The sequence below is a fragment of the Chelmon rostratus genome, chromosome 2 (genome assembly GCF_017976325.1).
Source record: "Chelmon rostratus isolate fCheRos1 chromosome 2, fCheRos1.pri, whole genome shotgun sequence".
Lineage (NCBI taxonomy): Eukaryota > Metazoa > Chordata > Actinopteri > Chaetodontiformes > Chaetodontidae > Chelmon > Chelmon rostratus.
In genome coordinates, this window is record NC_055659.1 from 30717285 (window position 1) to 30732145 (window position 14861).

A 14861-nucleotide genomic window follows, 5' to 3' on the forward strand; every position below is an offset into this window, starting at 1 on the left:
CCTGTCAGTGGCAAAAGAAGTACTTTTAATGGACGTACAGTGCTGTGAAAAAGTATTTGGCCCCTTCCTGATTTTTTTTTTCGCATATTTGTCGCACTTCAATGTTTTCAAATCATCAAAAGATCTAAAGAACTGCAGGCCTCACTTGCCTCAGTTAAGGTCAGCGTCCATGATTCAACTATAAGAAAGAGACTGGGCAAAAATGGCATCCATGGCAGAGTTCTGAGGCAAAAACCACTGCTGACCAAAAAGAACACAAAGGCTCGTCTCACATTTGCCAAAAACATCTTGATGATCCCCAGGACCTTTGGGAAAATATTCTATGGACTGACAAGACAAAAGCTGAACGTTTTGGAAGGTGTGCATCCAATCACATCCGGCGTAAAACTAACAGCATTTCATAAAAAGAACATCCTACCAGCAGTCAAACATGGTGGTGGTAGTGTGATGGTCTGGGGCTGCTTTGCTGCTGCAGGATCTGGACGACTTGCCATAATTGATGGAACTATGAATTCTGCTCTCTTCCAGAAAATCCTGAAGAACAATATCTGGCCATCAATTTGTGACCTCAAGCTCAAGTGCACTCGGGTTATGCAGCAGGACAATAATCCGAAACACACCAGCAAGTCCAACTCTGAATGGCTTAAAAAAACAAAATGAAAGTTTTGGAGTGGCCTAGCCAAAGTCCAGACTTAGATCCGATTGAGATGCTGTGGTGTGACCTTAAACAGGCCCTTCATGCTCCAAAACCTTCCAATGTGGCTGAATTAAAACACATTTTTAAAGAAGGGTGGGCCAAAATTCCTCCACAGCAATGTAAAAGACTCATTGCCAGTTATCGCAAATGCTTGGTTGCAGTTGTTGCCGCCAAGGGTGGCGCAACCAGTTATTAGGTTAAGGGGGCAATTACTTTTTCCACATAGGGCCAGGTAGGTTCGGATAGCTTTTTTACCTTAATAAACAAAATCATCATTTAAAAACTGTATTTCGTATTTACTCGGGTTATCTTTGTCTAATCTTAAAATGTGTTTGTTGATCTGAAACATTTAAGTTTGACAAATATGCAAAAAAAAAAAAAAGAAATCAGGAAGGGGGAAAATACTTTTTCACAGCATTGTACATTGATGGAGCACATAAGCCCAGAGGGGTTAAATTGCAGCCCGTCTCATGGCTGCCAACTGCTGCGCTCTCATTCAGTACTGAAAAAACGTAACAAAAAATTAGTCAACCAGACACAAAATACATGAGAAAGTAGGGTCCATTATCAAAATAATATGTGAGCGGAATTCCTCCCGTTTGTCCAGGACACATGAACCTGTGTAACTGCGCTCACGTCAGTTTTATTGATTGAAAATGAAATGTTTCAGAGCATCTCCTCTAGAAAACATTTCATTACACTCCACCTTATCCAGCTCTCTGCTGTTAACTCTTATCAGCATTTTCAGATCTTTTTTTTCTGTCAGCAGGATGCTATTGTTTGTCAGTGCCTACCAAAATGTATGCAATCGTCACAAAGATTCTCATTAAAGTGTGTTTTACTGATGTGCTACCTGTATGTTTAAAGTTTGGCTACTTGGTCATAGTTAGGGAGCAAGCACGTTTATGGTTGAAAGAAAATCAATATTCGTTTTGAGATGGAATCCGAATGGTGATTTCTGGTTTCACTTCCTCACTCTCTCACACCTGACCTCCTCCCTAAGACATTTTACAACTTTAGAAAGTGTTGCTACTCTCAGTGGGCAACAGTAACTCTCACCACTGCAAAGGTTTGCTTGTCAGGAAAGACTAAGCATGTCCTTAAAACAGTGCAGTCATTTCTCTTGTGAGCACAGTGTTGTTCAGTATATTGCCAACAATCATTGCTTAACTAATAAAATGCAAAATACACAGCTTCAAACAGAGATGATTCAGATATTTTACTCCTGATGTGTTCATATTCCGTTTACCAGAGAGACTGTGTGTGGTACTGAGCTACAGTATAATGAAACTTAGCTTGAATCCAAGGCTACATTCCAGCCACTCAAATGGAAACACATTCTGATGCCTTTGTACCAAAAGGGCTCTTAAGGAGCACGTAATTCTATTGAGCAGGAACTGGCATCTCTCCCTTTCTCGCTTTTTGTTTTTTTCAGACCAAAGAAAAGAAAAAGCAAGTTGCTTTCATATGGATTTTTCACAATAGTTTCAGAAATAAATACCAAATAAATAATGAATCACTGCCACCGTATTTATGAGGCTTAGATGTCAAGCACCCACTGTCATATCTTTACTTAAATGTAGTTATGCATGGTCTGTATCAAATGTGCTATTAGTTAAAAGTGATGCAACATGCTGAAGTTGAAGATGTTACATTGGTGCTGCTTTGTTCAGGAGGCATTGGGGGTTGTGTGTGTTGGACTTGATTTAATTGAGGTTATTTCAGCATTGACCCTGTGTGGGTATGTTGTCCTCAAAGTAGATTCAGGCTGCTGAAGTAAGAGCAGACTGATTTTTGCAGGTCTTAATAGGGGGATAAAGCCAATTTGAAGATGCTTTGATGCCTGTGTATTAATGGACCATTGAAATAAGAAAACCAAAACACTAAAAAGCTTAAGAGTAATTGAAATGATCTTATTTATCACTAATTTAAAGCAAACAATAATCTATGTGTATGTTTGCACGCACATGGTTTTGTGTCTTTAGCAAGCTTTAATTATATTCAAGGTGTGGTGTTTGCACTGAACATTAAGGAACCTTGGCACTTTCCACTCAAGGTCCACTTACTCACCTGTTGTTGTGACGCTGGAGTACTCGTTGACTTTGTTGGTTGGGTTAACAGGAAACAGACTTTGGTAAACAGAATTGAAATTTAATTTAAAAGTTTTAACTTTTTTTGCAACCCCTAAAATGTGTCCTCCTCAACCAATTATTGAATGTGTAGTGGCCCATTCAAAAAACTGAATAAATGAAGTGGGATGGATAAAAGATGGAAGTAGAAAAAGCTGAGCGTTCAAAGCTTTTCAAACTCAAATTCCAACCTTAAGTACAACTACTTACTGACACTTACTGGCTCTTGCTATCATTCTGTGTACATAATCTCATATACATCTGATAAACATTTGGTTTATGTTTGATTGAATATGTCTTTGACACTTCAAGGTACGAGTAATGGAATCATATGAAAATATAGAGATGTGTATTATTTCTGTGTGACAAGAATACACCTACCAGTCTTGTTATTGGCTTTACCTTGAAAAATCTCTCAGTAGAGTATATCTACTTTGCTCTGTACAGTGTTTCTGGGACATGGTGCCTCCCTGGAGATTCTGCCCCAGTTGAAGTGACTGAGGACAAAAAAAAAAATCTCCTGTTAACTTAAAGACTGATCTGATGTGATATCTGTGCTGTATTTTCTACCTCAGCCCTCTTTTTCTTCTTCCCCCTCTCTGTCTTGAGAGAGATTCTTGTTTTCTCTCTGGGTGTCCTCCTTCCGTCACTCTAATCAGCTCTTTTAATTACTCTGACTATCAGCCACCCAATGCCTCCCTGTCACCCCTGGGACTCACTGAGAAATGGAAAGGGAATGCAGGGGCTGATGGCAGGCAAGGGGCTCATCAGTGAGGCTTTGTGGAGACCTGGGGCTGTGGTAATATGAGGCCTTTGCCAGTCCATCAGTGGCACTGCCAACTCGCCTCCCTGCCTGCTGGGCAGCTGATGTTGTGATAAATGGGCTTTTCCTGTCTCAATCCAATCCAGCACCATCTTCTAACAGCATGACACAGAGCTAAGGAAACGATGCAAATGAGGTGCTCAAGGGGTTTGGTCTCATTTACAATAAGATGTCAACTTTATTCATGGAGTTCTTTAAGTTCTTACATTTCAATTCCCTTTTGAATTTATAATCTAAGATTTCTGTCCTGGTTAATATGGTGACACTGCCATTACTGGTGGTAGCAAGTACATTTTAATAATACAGTAAACACACTTTGACCACCTTCTCTGTCAGAAATGCAGTAGAACAATTTTTAGGTTGTTTACAGTTAAGCCAAACATACTCTGCTCAGAGATTCATTTATCACTCTTTTTTTAAAGACTGAATGATATTCTTAAATCAAGGTCCATCTGCTGTCTTTTTCCTGAGTTTTCAATCACACCCCACAGCCCTTTTTAGCATATGTGACACAGGAGCAAGACAAATACCATCCGCAAACAGCCACATAGGTTATGCTCAGCTTTTTAAAAGTCAGTCCATCTGTCTTCTCTCCCACTCAAAGATAAAGCTCCACCCTTCTGAGCAAGCTGCATTCACATACCAATTAGAGAGAATGGATTTCTATCTCACGTTGACTACTGATATGATTTTGCTTGGAACTCCTCATAAATTATACAACATAAAGTGTTCCAACACAATGTGAGCTCTAAGATCTTAACTAGTTATTGTTTTTCAATAAAATGTTATAATGCATAACATGTGATATTTACATTACATTCATTTAGCTGACTCTTTTATCCAAAGCAATTTACAATTAACCATCTGGATGCAACCCAACAATTGCAAGAAGTACGTTAAGCTTCATTAAATATGCTGAATTGCTTTAAGTGCTATATTTGAACAATACAAGACAGAGAAAACATGTTTTTTGTTGTTTAGGTTCTTTTATGGTGTTCTTTTAAGATTCAGCTTCAGCTGGCCTGAAGTTAACAGGGAGCTCGTTCCACCATTATGGAGCCATTACAACAATATTCTGCATTTATAAGAAACAGTGTCAGAGACAGCTTCAGGACATGCTTCAATAACAGTACCACCAAAAGTTGGTCCTGAGTTGAGATTGCGAGTATGACTAGCCCTGGTAAGTGATTTGAAAGAAATAATGTTATCATTTGTTTTTTTTCCCCCTTGTCAAGTGGCTAAATTATGGATCAACAAATGAACTTGATATCCGCTATTGCAGTCCACCTAGTTCTACTAAAATGTCAGGGAGGTGTGGTTTCAGGGGAACTAAGGTTGAACCCAGATTCAGACACAAGGTGGCACTGGTTTGATTTAACAAATTTATTAATGGAAACCAAAATCCAACACACAGGGAGCTAAGACATCAAAGAGAAACACTGAACAAACGCTTACAAAGAACGTGGCACAGCTGATGGACAAAGACAACACAAGAAACGTGGCTAAAGGGTCCGGGGAAAAACTAAAAAATATTCAAAAACACATGAAACACACAAGGTACTGTGGAGAAACACTAACAGACATGGCATCGGAAGGGAACTAAAACAACACAAGAAACAGGGAACAAACACTTAAATGACAAGTGGCATAGTTAACGGCAAAGACAATACGTGAAACACACTTCCATGGGCAAGGTATGGCTAGGAAACATAGACAATACTAAAGACGCTGGACAAACATTTACAAGACCACAGCAAAGACAAGAACAAAGACAACACCCAGAAAAACACTCACATGAAACATGGCACGGACATGAACAAAGATAACACAAGGACTCACTTACAGAAAACGTGGCATAGAGTAAAGGCAAGGTTTCAAAGAACAATGGAGGGTAACACAGACAACGACCTGACAAAGACTGATCGGACGACACGGACTTAAATACACAAGGGAGGACAACTAATGAAAAAGATTAGACAATCACAAAGGCAGGAAAACACAGGAGGTAAAGCAAACAAAGAAACATAACATGAACCTTCAAAATAAAACAGGACATGACAAAAACAGACTATGATAACAAAAAAGCAGGATCTTCAACATAAAACAGGCATGACAAGCATGGATCATGACAGAAACTCAACATTAGCTTACATTCTTATAAACATTGGCTATTTGTTAACATGTAAAAGCACAAACTCATATGGGCGAAAATAACACCAACATTGCTCTAATATATCATATTAGCTATTGCAACATAAACTCTTATCATAGTTAACTGTACAGGCTAGCACTGCAACAAGTGGTGTAACTGAGAAACTGAGCATGCTTGTCATCATAGAAATAGATCATTAGGTTGTGGTTTTTGTCACTTTCTTATAGAGCATTGTGGTGTTTATATCTTTGAAAATATGTGCTGCCTTACCTTTGAAACACAGCTCCGCTCAGTGTGCATTCCTGTCTGTGGCAGAGTGGCTTCTGCTGGCACAGTAACTTTTCCAGGTGTGTTTGCTGCCACCAGTGTTCAATACACATTTTCATTTATTTGTTCTCATTTCCAACTGAACTCTGGAACCTGTACTACTAAAACATAATTGATGTTCCCACCAGTAACCACAGGCATTGTCAGATAACCCAGGACTAAAACCCTAAAGAGTATAACGAGAGGACATTTTCTCCAATGGAAGGATGGAAACCTGATGTGGAAGGAGCTAAGGTTTCTAACAACAGGGATAGGACAGGAATCCACAAATAAATGCATGCAGAAGCCATGCAATGCTTTATATACAAACAATAAAAATGTAAATTAATCTCATAATGTAAGTGCTTTAGAAGCCTTGCTACAATGCTTTGGACCAGATGGAGGTGACATAAAGATACCTCATTAGTGGCAAAAGTGTATACTTTAAATGGTGTGAGTGTAATGTTACATGTTCATTCTGTTTATGTGTTCTAGCACCTCCTATAGGCCATCAAGTATAATGCATCTTCATTGGTTGTGGGTGGATCTCATTTCTCAAAATTGTCGTTTCCTCGCTCCTCGATCGAACCGGAAGTACTTCTGGTCCGCCATCTTGCCGGCCGTCCCAATACGCAAATTGCGGCTCTGAGGAACGAGGATCAAGGAGCGATGAGGGCCGTCAGAGGAGCTATGAGCGAGGATACATCAGTGCATCCTACCCGGAAGTCTGTCAACTGAAGAGTATGAAGACTCCGCCCCCATGGCTGTCACATTTGAACGAGGTGGAGGAGAAAGTGTGCTAGTGTAAATATCCTGCAGTGAATGGCTGTAATTCAGACGAGCCTAACTGAACGTTACAATCTCCAAAGAGCAATAATACAAGAACATGAGGACCCGTCATGTTTCAATCACGTAAGAGGTGATGTTTAGTGAGCAGGGACAATAGGAACCTGCTCACTATTATCCCGCTTAGAACTCTGCTCACTACTAAAGAATTCAATATAAAGTGACACAAAATAGTGATTAAGACATATTTATTGATTTAAAATGAGCCTACTCTCGTCTGTCACCGCTCTCACTGCGCAGCGGCTCTGAAAGTAAACACGTACGTTGCGTAGCAACCGCCTCTCACTGTGCGCAGGCCGGCAGGCAGGAAAACTTATTTATTTACAGTTAAGTACAGTGAAATCATGTCAAATGTGGAGAAGTGACGGGATATCCCAGACCTGAGAGAGACGTAGCTGGAGACAGAGTTTGGTTTACCACTATTATTTCGACTGATGGATAAAAGTCCCGCAGCAGCTGATTTCTGTGTTCAGCGTAAGACATTAAACATCTGGCTCTAGTTTTGTCTCCACTCAGCAGTCTTTTATCTACAACCTCTTCTAACACTAAAACTTCGGCCTCTCGTCACTTGTTCTGTGTGTTATCTGAGTGATATAAAGTGTTTCATGACTCGTAGGTTTCTCTTCACTGACAGCTTTGAAATGTGTCTCATTGAACAGGACAGAAGACACAGCGAGGCTGATAAAGTTCAGGTCAGAAAATGAACACCTGTTCACCTGGAAGAGGCGTCCAGCCAAGAATGAACTCATTAATTCTCATGTGCGTTAATAAAAGTGTTTCATATTTATTTGCTAGTGCTGGAGACTTTTTAACAATGTAAATATAAGTATAAAATATAAATATATCGAAGGCGGGGGGCGGTGGGGGTGTAAATATAACGGTAAATGCAGCAGGTCTAGCTGTGTCGCGTCATCAGTAACAGACGTCGCTTCACGTGACGCTTCAGAGGAAAGGACGTCTCAATTCTCATAAAACATATTTCCTCGTTTCTTCTTTCCTTGCGTGGTTTCCTTGCATTGTCTTATGCATGTGGGAGGGACTAACACGCAAGGAAAAGACGCAAGTGAGGGAAACGAGGATGCAATTTTGAGAAATGGGATCCACCCACATTATTGTTAGTCACACAATCAGTTTAGAGAGAAGGAGCCTTTTTCTTTTCAAGCAAGCTAGAGACAGCATGGTTTAAGACTGCCCTTTTCATCTGGCTCCATCTGCCTGTGTAGGCCTTGGAGAAGTTTTGTTTATGAGTAGATTAATTTATCTATGTTTATGGAAATTATTTCTGCTCATATTTCACTGTATTTCATTGTATTTCATCGTATTTATTTACATTATTTCATGGCCACGTTGCATTGTTTTATTTACAGTTTCACACTACTTGACTAAATGAAAACGTATCTTCAATAAATGGATGTACAAGTGCACGCTGACAACTCACTTAAGCTCCTTCGTCACTGAAGCTACCTATTACTACTTCAGTCAAGTTGAGTGTTTAGCTATCTGGTGATGTGCGCCTTGCTACGTGCTCAGGTGCCAGAATAGTGAGCCATTTAAAAATGTAGATGAAACACAACGGGAGTTTGAATTTGACCTTGTAGCAGAGTATATTGTAATCTTTTCATCTCTCCTTTTGTATGTCAAAGTAAATGTGAGAATATTCCCTCCTTACTGACCCAAGGTAACACACACTACATTTTTAATATGGGGAACAATCATTGTCATATTCCAGGATTAGCTGAGAGCTTTTATGTTCAAACATATCTGGTGTGTCTTTTACCTTACATGCAGATCCAAAACACAATAAAAATACACTGTGATGTAATGTGAATTAACACATTAAGATAGGTTGGACTAAATATTTCATTCAGAAAGGTATTTAAGCATGTGAATCACCAGCACTGCAGACTATTTCTTTATCTTCATTTTAATGAACAATGAGTATGGACTATATATACACACACGCTACAAGACTGTAGAGAGAGGTGTGACATGAAGAAATGTGTTGGAATCTGAAACCAAGACAAAATCCTGACAGTATACCTCGGAGAAAACTCAATACCTGAATTTAATTTGGGCATGAAAGTGGGGCTCAAATATTGGTGATGGTATGCTCATTTATCCTGTGAAAACAGGACACAGAAATGATGCGATGAGGAGTATACGCAACATGATGTATATATAACTGTTGCATTTGAATTACAATTCTCTTATTCTCAGACTTGTCAGAGTTCTTGGTTTGTGCCACAGCTGCTTGTCCTCTGTACAGCTGAGTAATGGAGCCTAAGAAGCACAGCAATTGAGAGCTGCTTGCACAGCACTGATCCAGCCACATGTGCAGCAGTGATGCACCAACTCAACAGAGGTTGAATCCAACCTCTTATACAGACTGATATTAATTCATTTATTTTCATACTAATGAAGAACAAAAACTCATATTCAACAGAACAGGAGCAAAACAGACAACAGTGATATATGTCTGAAATTAGCCAAATGGTAACAAACTCAGTAACAAATCATTAAACTGCTATCCTCTTTCTTTCACACTATGGGGCTTGTCTGACTTCCTCATTGACGGGTAGTGTAATATCCTCACACACACTACACTTGCACATACTGTCCGTCAACTTCAGCTCTTCTTTCAATCCAGCCAAGCTCTGGGAGGAAAAAAATTACAATAATAATAATATCAAGCTAGGATGCTAGGCTAAGTTATAGGTTTAATTACTCACCATTGTAAATGTGGATGTAACTTAATATGTAGAACTTGAAACCACTCTCCCGTTTGCTGGAGGGTGCAGGTGAATGCACGTAGTTGATTTTTATTCTGGTAGGAACTAAGTGAGCAGGCTTTACAGAGAGGAACACACCACAGAGGAAATCATGTTGTAACTGAAGACCCACCTTGATGAGAGGACTGACAGATTGTATCTTCTTTGGAATTTTGTCCACTTCAGAGTGTGATGTAAATGTAAATGCAGTGTAACTTTAGAGCAGGTTAAGTCTTTGAAAATGAAAAGTCTCGTGGTTTTTTCATTATTATTTTAAGTTGTGAAAAAATTTGCTTTTTTGCCTTGCCTTTTTTTGAGCATAATAACATGAAAACATAAATGCAATAGACTGTTGTTGCACAGTTTCCCTAATTTGATTTGAATATTATCCATGTAAGAGCAGGTTAAGTCTTTGAAAATGAAATGCCAAACAGCTCATTTTCATTTTACTATGGTTATCGAACACCATGTGAAAATACAAATGCAAATTGGATTATTGCATTTTTGTTTACGGAAATGGAAAATTACAATGCTGTTATATTAATATAATGTAAGTTGAAATTCTGTCATGTGGATGCTGTAATTCACAAGCAGAGCTACAGGTGGGGTAACATACCTGTCAGGATCTGCCTGGGGGCGTCTCTGCTCTCTTTGTAAATATAGTGGCTTCCTGTTCGAGCGATGCTGTCACATAGGCCTCATCCTTAACCACTCAGTGTAACATTGTTACACTGAGTGGTTACATGTTTGATCATAATGTGACAGAGGAATCTTATTAGTCCTCTGTACCCTACAGTAATTAAACGTGTCTTGTTATTTTCTATTCCCTCTTCTCCCCAGCCTGAGCACCGCTTTTCTTCATCCGTTTCTCTATCCTCTTTATAATTATCCATCTGCAAGGCCGAGGAGCCGGCAAGGTTGAAGGTAAGTGTATTTACTGCATCATGCTGACAATAAAATTGCCATTGATTTTTTCCTTTTTTTCTTTTAAAGGATGTAAGACAGTTGAATACAGATAGAATAAACATTAGATGTTATGTTCACATACTTCAGTACAAACTCCTACACACACTGCCGATCTAATAACTTAGCTGACAACATTACTGTGTCCAATGTCATTTCATGGAGTGTTCATGGTGTAGCATTGTGCACATATTGAGTCTTGGTTATTGCAGGGGTCATGTAGTAAATCCTTTTTCTTGTTGCGTTCTAATGAGCACACATGAGACACTGATTCTCTTCAAGCCCCCACAACGAAAAAAAGATGATTTTTGATGATTATTTTATTAGCCTTCATATTACTGAGCACCTTGTTTTAAACTTAGATTCTAGCAGCACTGTGAAATATCCAAAGACAAAAGACACTTTGATGACCTGTCACTGGGAATGGTTTAATGTCAGTAATGCTGAGATTGTCACAGTATAAGAAGCCATTTATGTCTTGTGCTTGAAAATTGCATTCCATTTTTGCGATGATTTTTGTTTTCAATTATGGAACTTGTGAGTGAAGGGATGTTTTCTCTGTTTTGGAATATTTACAGTTGGGATTTTTTTTCTACCTCTGATTCCACCCTAGGTTCTTCAATGTTGTGTGCTTGCGTGCATTTTCTGGTTTATTAGGTACACCTAGCTAGAAAAATATATATATATTTCACTCTGCAATACAGCTGTGGGATGCCACTAAATCTTACACACTGGTCCTTGAAATATTACTGTAGCAGGAAGGCAGAGAGACGGAGGGAGGGGATAGAATAAAATAAAAGATTAAAATGTGTAACCATGTGAGTCCATGTTTTCAAAAAAAGTGATAGTTGCTTTCTTAGAGAGTCGTCATTTTCCCCACCGCTGCTAGTTCCCTGAAAAGATTTGAAAATGTTTTTTTTTTTTTTTTTTGTTGTTGGATTTCCAGTTTGTAAAAATAGTCTTCCTGGTAATAAGTAGGGCAACTAGTATGGGCTTTGTATGTTTTGATGGAAGTTCAATTGTGGATAAATTGCCAGTTATGCACGACAATGGGCAGGCAGGAGTCCTGTGTGGAGAGCTGTTACTGGTCTTTAAATTAGATGAATGAAAAGTAGTGCATTTTTTCATGGTTCTTTTCAGTGACAAATTAATTCACAATTTGTGCTCTTTTGATTATTTATTTGGGCCAGTATGTTGGTGTATGTGGGATTGAGTGGAAAAAAAAAACCCACAGTGAGTGTTCATGCCAATGAAGTGCAAAAGTGTGGCTCATTGATGTGTTTTTAATATTTCTGGACAACGGAGCTCTATGGCACAGAGGAAGAAGGTATAATAGCTTAAGGGTATACACACAATACTTAATTGTTGGTTTGGGTCTTTCCATGGGATTTGTTTACAATCAGTAAAACTTACCAACTTTTTCAGAATGCATTGCATTTTTATGGGTTTGCACTGTGTCCTATAGTGTTTTGTTTATACACTGTCGACACAGGTTCTTAACAGAGTGTGATTGGGCATTTTGGGTAGTTTGTGTACATGAAGCCCATTGGGTTATATTGAACAAAGGGTCAAAGTGGACTGGCTTTCATATGGCAGACACTAATTAAAGATTCAGTGTGAATGATTTAGGGGCATATCTAGGCATAGTAATAATAATAGTACAGTAATTATAGTAATGATAATCATAGTTCTGGTTGCAATCTGTAAACTCACTGCTAGATGCCACTAAATCCTCCTTTAAAAAAACTGAATGTGATTAAATTTAACTCTGGCTGTGGTACACCTTCTGTTTATGCAGTTTATGCAGAATATGTGCCATTTTTTTTTTTCACAACAATCTTGTTGCTACCTCAGCAGTCCGTATTAATGCATTTATATTGCTTTTGCAGTGGTAATTGAAAATATTAAAAGATGTTGGTTTATTAGGGATATAAAATACTGATAAAATATTAATAGGGATACATACCTTTTTTTCACAGTTTCTCTTACCTTTATCATTCTAGTAGTCTTAAAAATGTGGAAACAATTTATTTTGTTTCTAAATTGCCTCTAAGTGCTTTACCAAGGCAGCTGGACTTGCTGAGGTTCTAGAAGATGTTTTGCCTCTCATCCAAATGGCTTCTTCAGCTAAAACTGACTGGTGAGAAGTCCCAGGCATTTATCCTCTTGCAGCATCACTTTCACCTTGGGAGTTGTTCAGGTCACATGTGAGTCATTGACCCATCTAGCCATCATGTGATTCGTTAGGGTCACATGAGTCAGGGTGTCAATGAGTGTTAATGGGTCAGTCATAGTGTGAATTGGTTGGTGGCTGACCCACCTGGCCATCATGTGAGTCATTAGGGTCAGTCTTTACTGCTTCCATGTTGGGAATGCATGCGAGTCCAGGTGAGATCATGATGTCTTATGTCACTTCACTCGGGAGGATGTTAAAGGAAATAGTCTGACCTTTTTGGGTTGAAGACTCAACATCAAAGTATGAAGAAAACCCCCACACACAGATCAGTATTTCCTCTTTGATTCTCACCACCCACTGTAACATAAGCTGGGGGGTTATCAGAACCCTACACCATCCGGCTCAGAACATGCCTATCAGGACAGAAAGCAAGGAGAAGGATCAGAAACACATCAGGCAAACATTTAGAACGTGTGGTTACCCAAACTGGGCCTTCATCAAGACCACGAAAAGACATAGATCAGAGAGAAGAACACTCAGAGGCTTGTCTACCCCAAAGAAAAAACACCCAGGCACAAGCAGACCACTGTAGTGTATGCTGTCCAATGCAGCAAGGAATGCACAGACTACACTGGGGAACAAAACAGAGCTTCAGAAGCACAACACAGGAGAGCCAACACCTCAGGTCAGTTTGTATGGCCTGTCCAGAGATTGCTCAAAGGTTCACAGGTGGGAATGCAGGCAATGCACAAGTCCAAGCTGAACACATCAATAGTATACTGTACGTAACAATGAAAATGAGTTCAGATTATAAATGCTTTAAACACAGCCTTTCTCACCTTGATCCTCCTGGCTGGTAGGGCATTGGGCAGGAAATGCAGTGGATGTACAGGGTGGCTGTGAGCTAAATGTTGTGGGTAGGGGGTGTAGGTGTCAAGGGTAACCCATGGTTGGTTGTTGGAAAAAACACATATAGTGCAGTACACAATACAGTCGTGGTTGGTATCACTTTCTCCACACAGAAGTTGTTACAGTCCATTATACAGTGTGTGAGACTGTCAGTACTCACCACACAGTTGCATCAAAACAGTCCTTCAAAGCTTCATCAGCCTTGTTGGACCATCTTTTCACGATGCAAGTGACAGCTGGTTGCTCGTATAGAAGAGGTTTGTATATAGTATATAGTGATCAGATGTTCCCAGGGGAGGGAGGGGTGTTGAGTTATATGCCTCCTTGGTGTTGGCCTTAAATAAATCCAGTATTTTATTGTTTCTGGTGTAGCATGTAGCATATTGAGTGAAAGTGGGCAGAGTGGAGGACAGAGAGGCCTAATTAAAGTCACCAGAAATAAGAAGAAATGAGGAGGAGAGCATGCAGATGTTGTGTTTGCAGCCTGATTGTAACTGAGTGCATGACATTACAGGCTGTGTCAGCATTAGCAGAATGCAAATCATTTTCCTCAATAGATGACATGGCTCAGCTTACAGCTTGAGCAATTGTGATCTGCCCAGTGTTACACCATCTATTATTAACAATTACTTCCAGCCCTCTTCCCATCCTCTTACTGCCCTCCTTTGTCCTCTCCGCTCACATCATCTGGACACAGAACAATGCAGTGTTTGTGTCCGAAATTAGCACAGTTAGCCATGTCTCTGTAAACACCATAATGCTACACTTCCGATAATGCCTTTTGTGCCGAGTCAGTCCTGCTAACTCATCCATCACCAGAGATCCCACAGTCTTCCTCATCGCATTGTGGGAAACATTAGGTCTCAGTAGACCTCTCCTCAGTCTCAGTCGTGTGGCACTTCCATGTTATTGAGCACCATCAGCTGATCAGCCTGGTATAAACAATGGGGCCATGGCTGTCCTCAGGATCCCCGGACACCATTGTAAACATTTTTTTCCCCTTTTAGGTCAAATTGTAGATATTCCTTCTGTCAAACCTGTCCCTTAGATGTTGTTAAGGAAGCCATTTTTTTTGTAGTTGCACCTCTCTTG

At 39.6% G+C, this 14861-nt stretch overlaps 1 protein-coding gene across 1 annotated transcript in view; it reads left to right on the plus strand.

Moving 5' to 3' along the window:
• The window catches only part of fhit (fragile histidine triad diadenosine triphosphatase), a 323256-nt gene that overhangs the window by 17874 nt on the left and 290521 nt on the right, over positions 1 to 14861 (plus strand). Inside the window, exon 2 of the mRNA XM_041952738.1 lies at positions 10562 to 10645. The gene's annotated coding sequence lies outside the window, so the exon portion shown is untranslated. The remainder of the gene's footprint in view (positions 1 to 10561; positions 10646 to 14861) is intronic.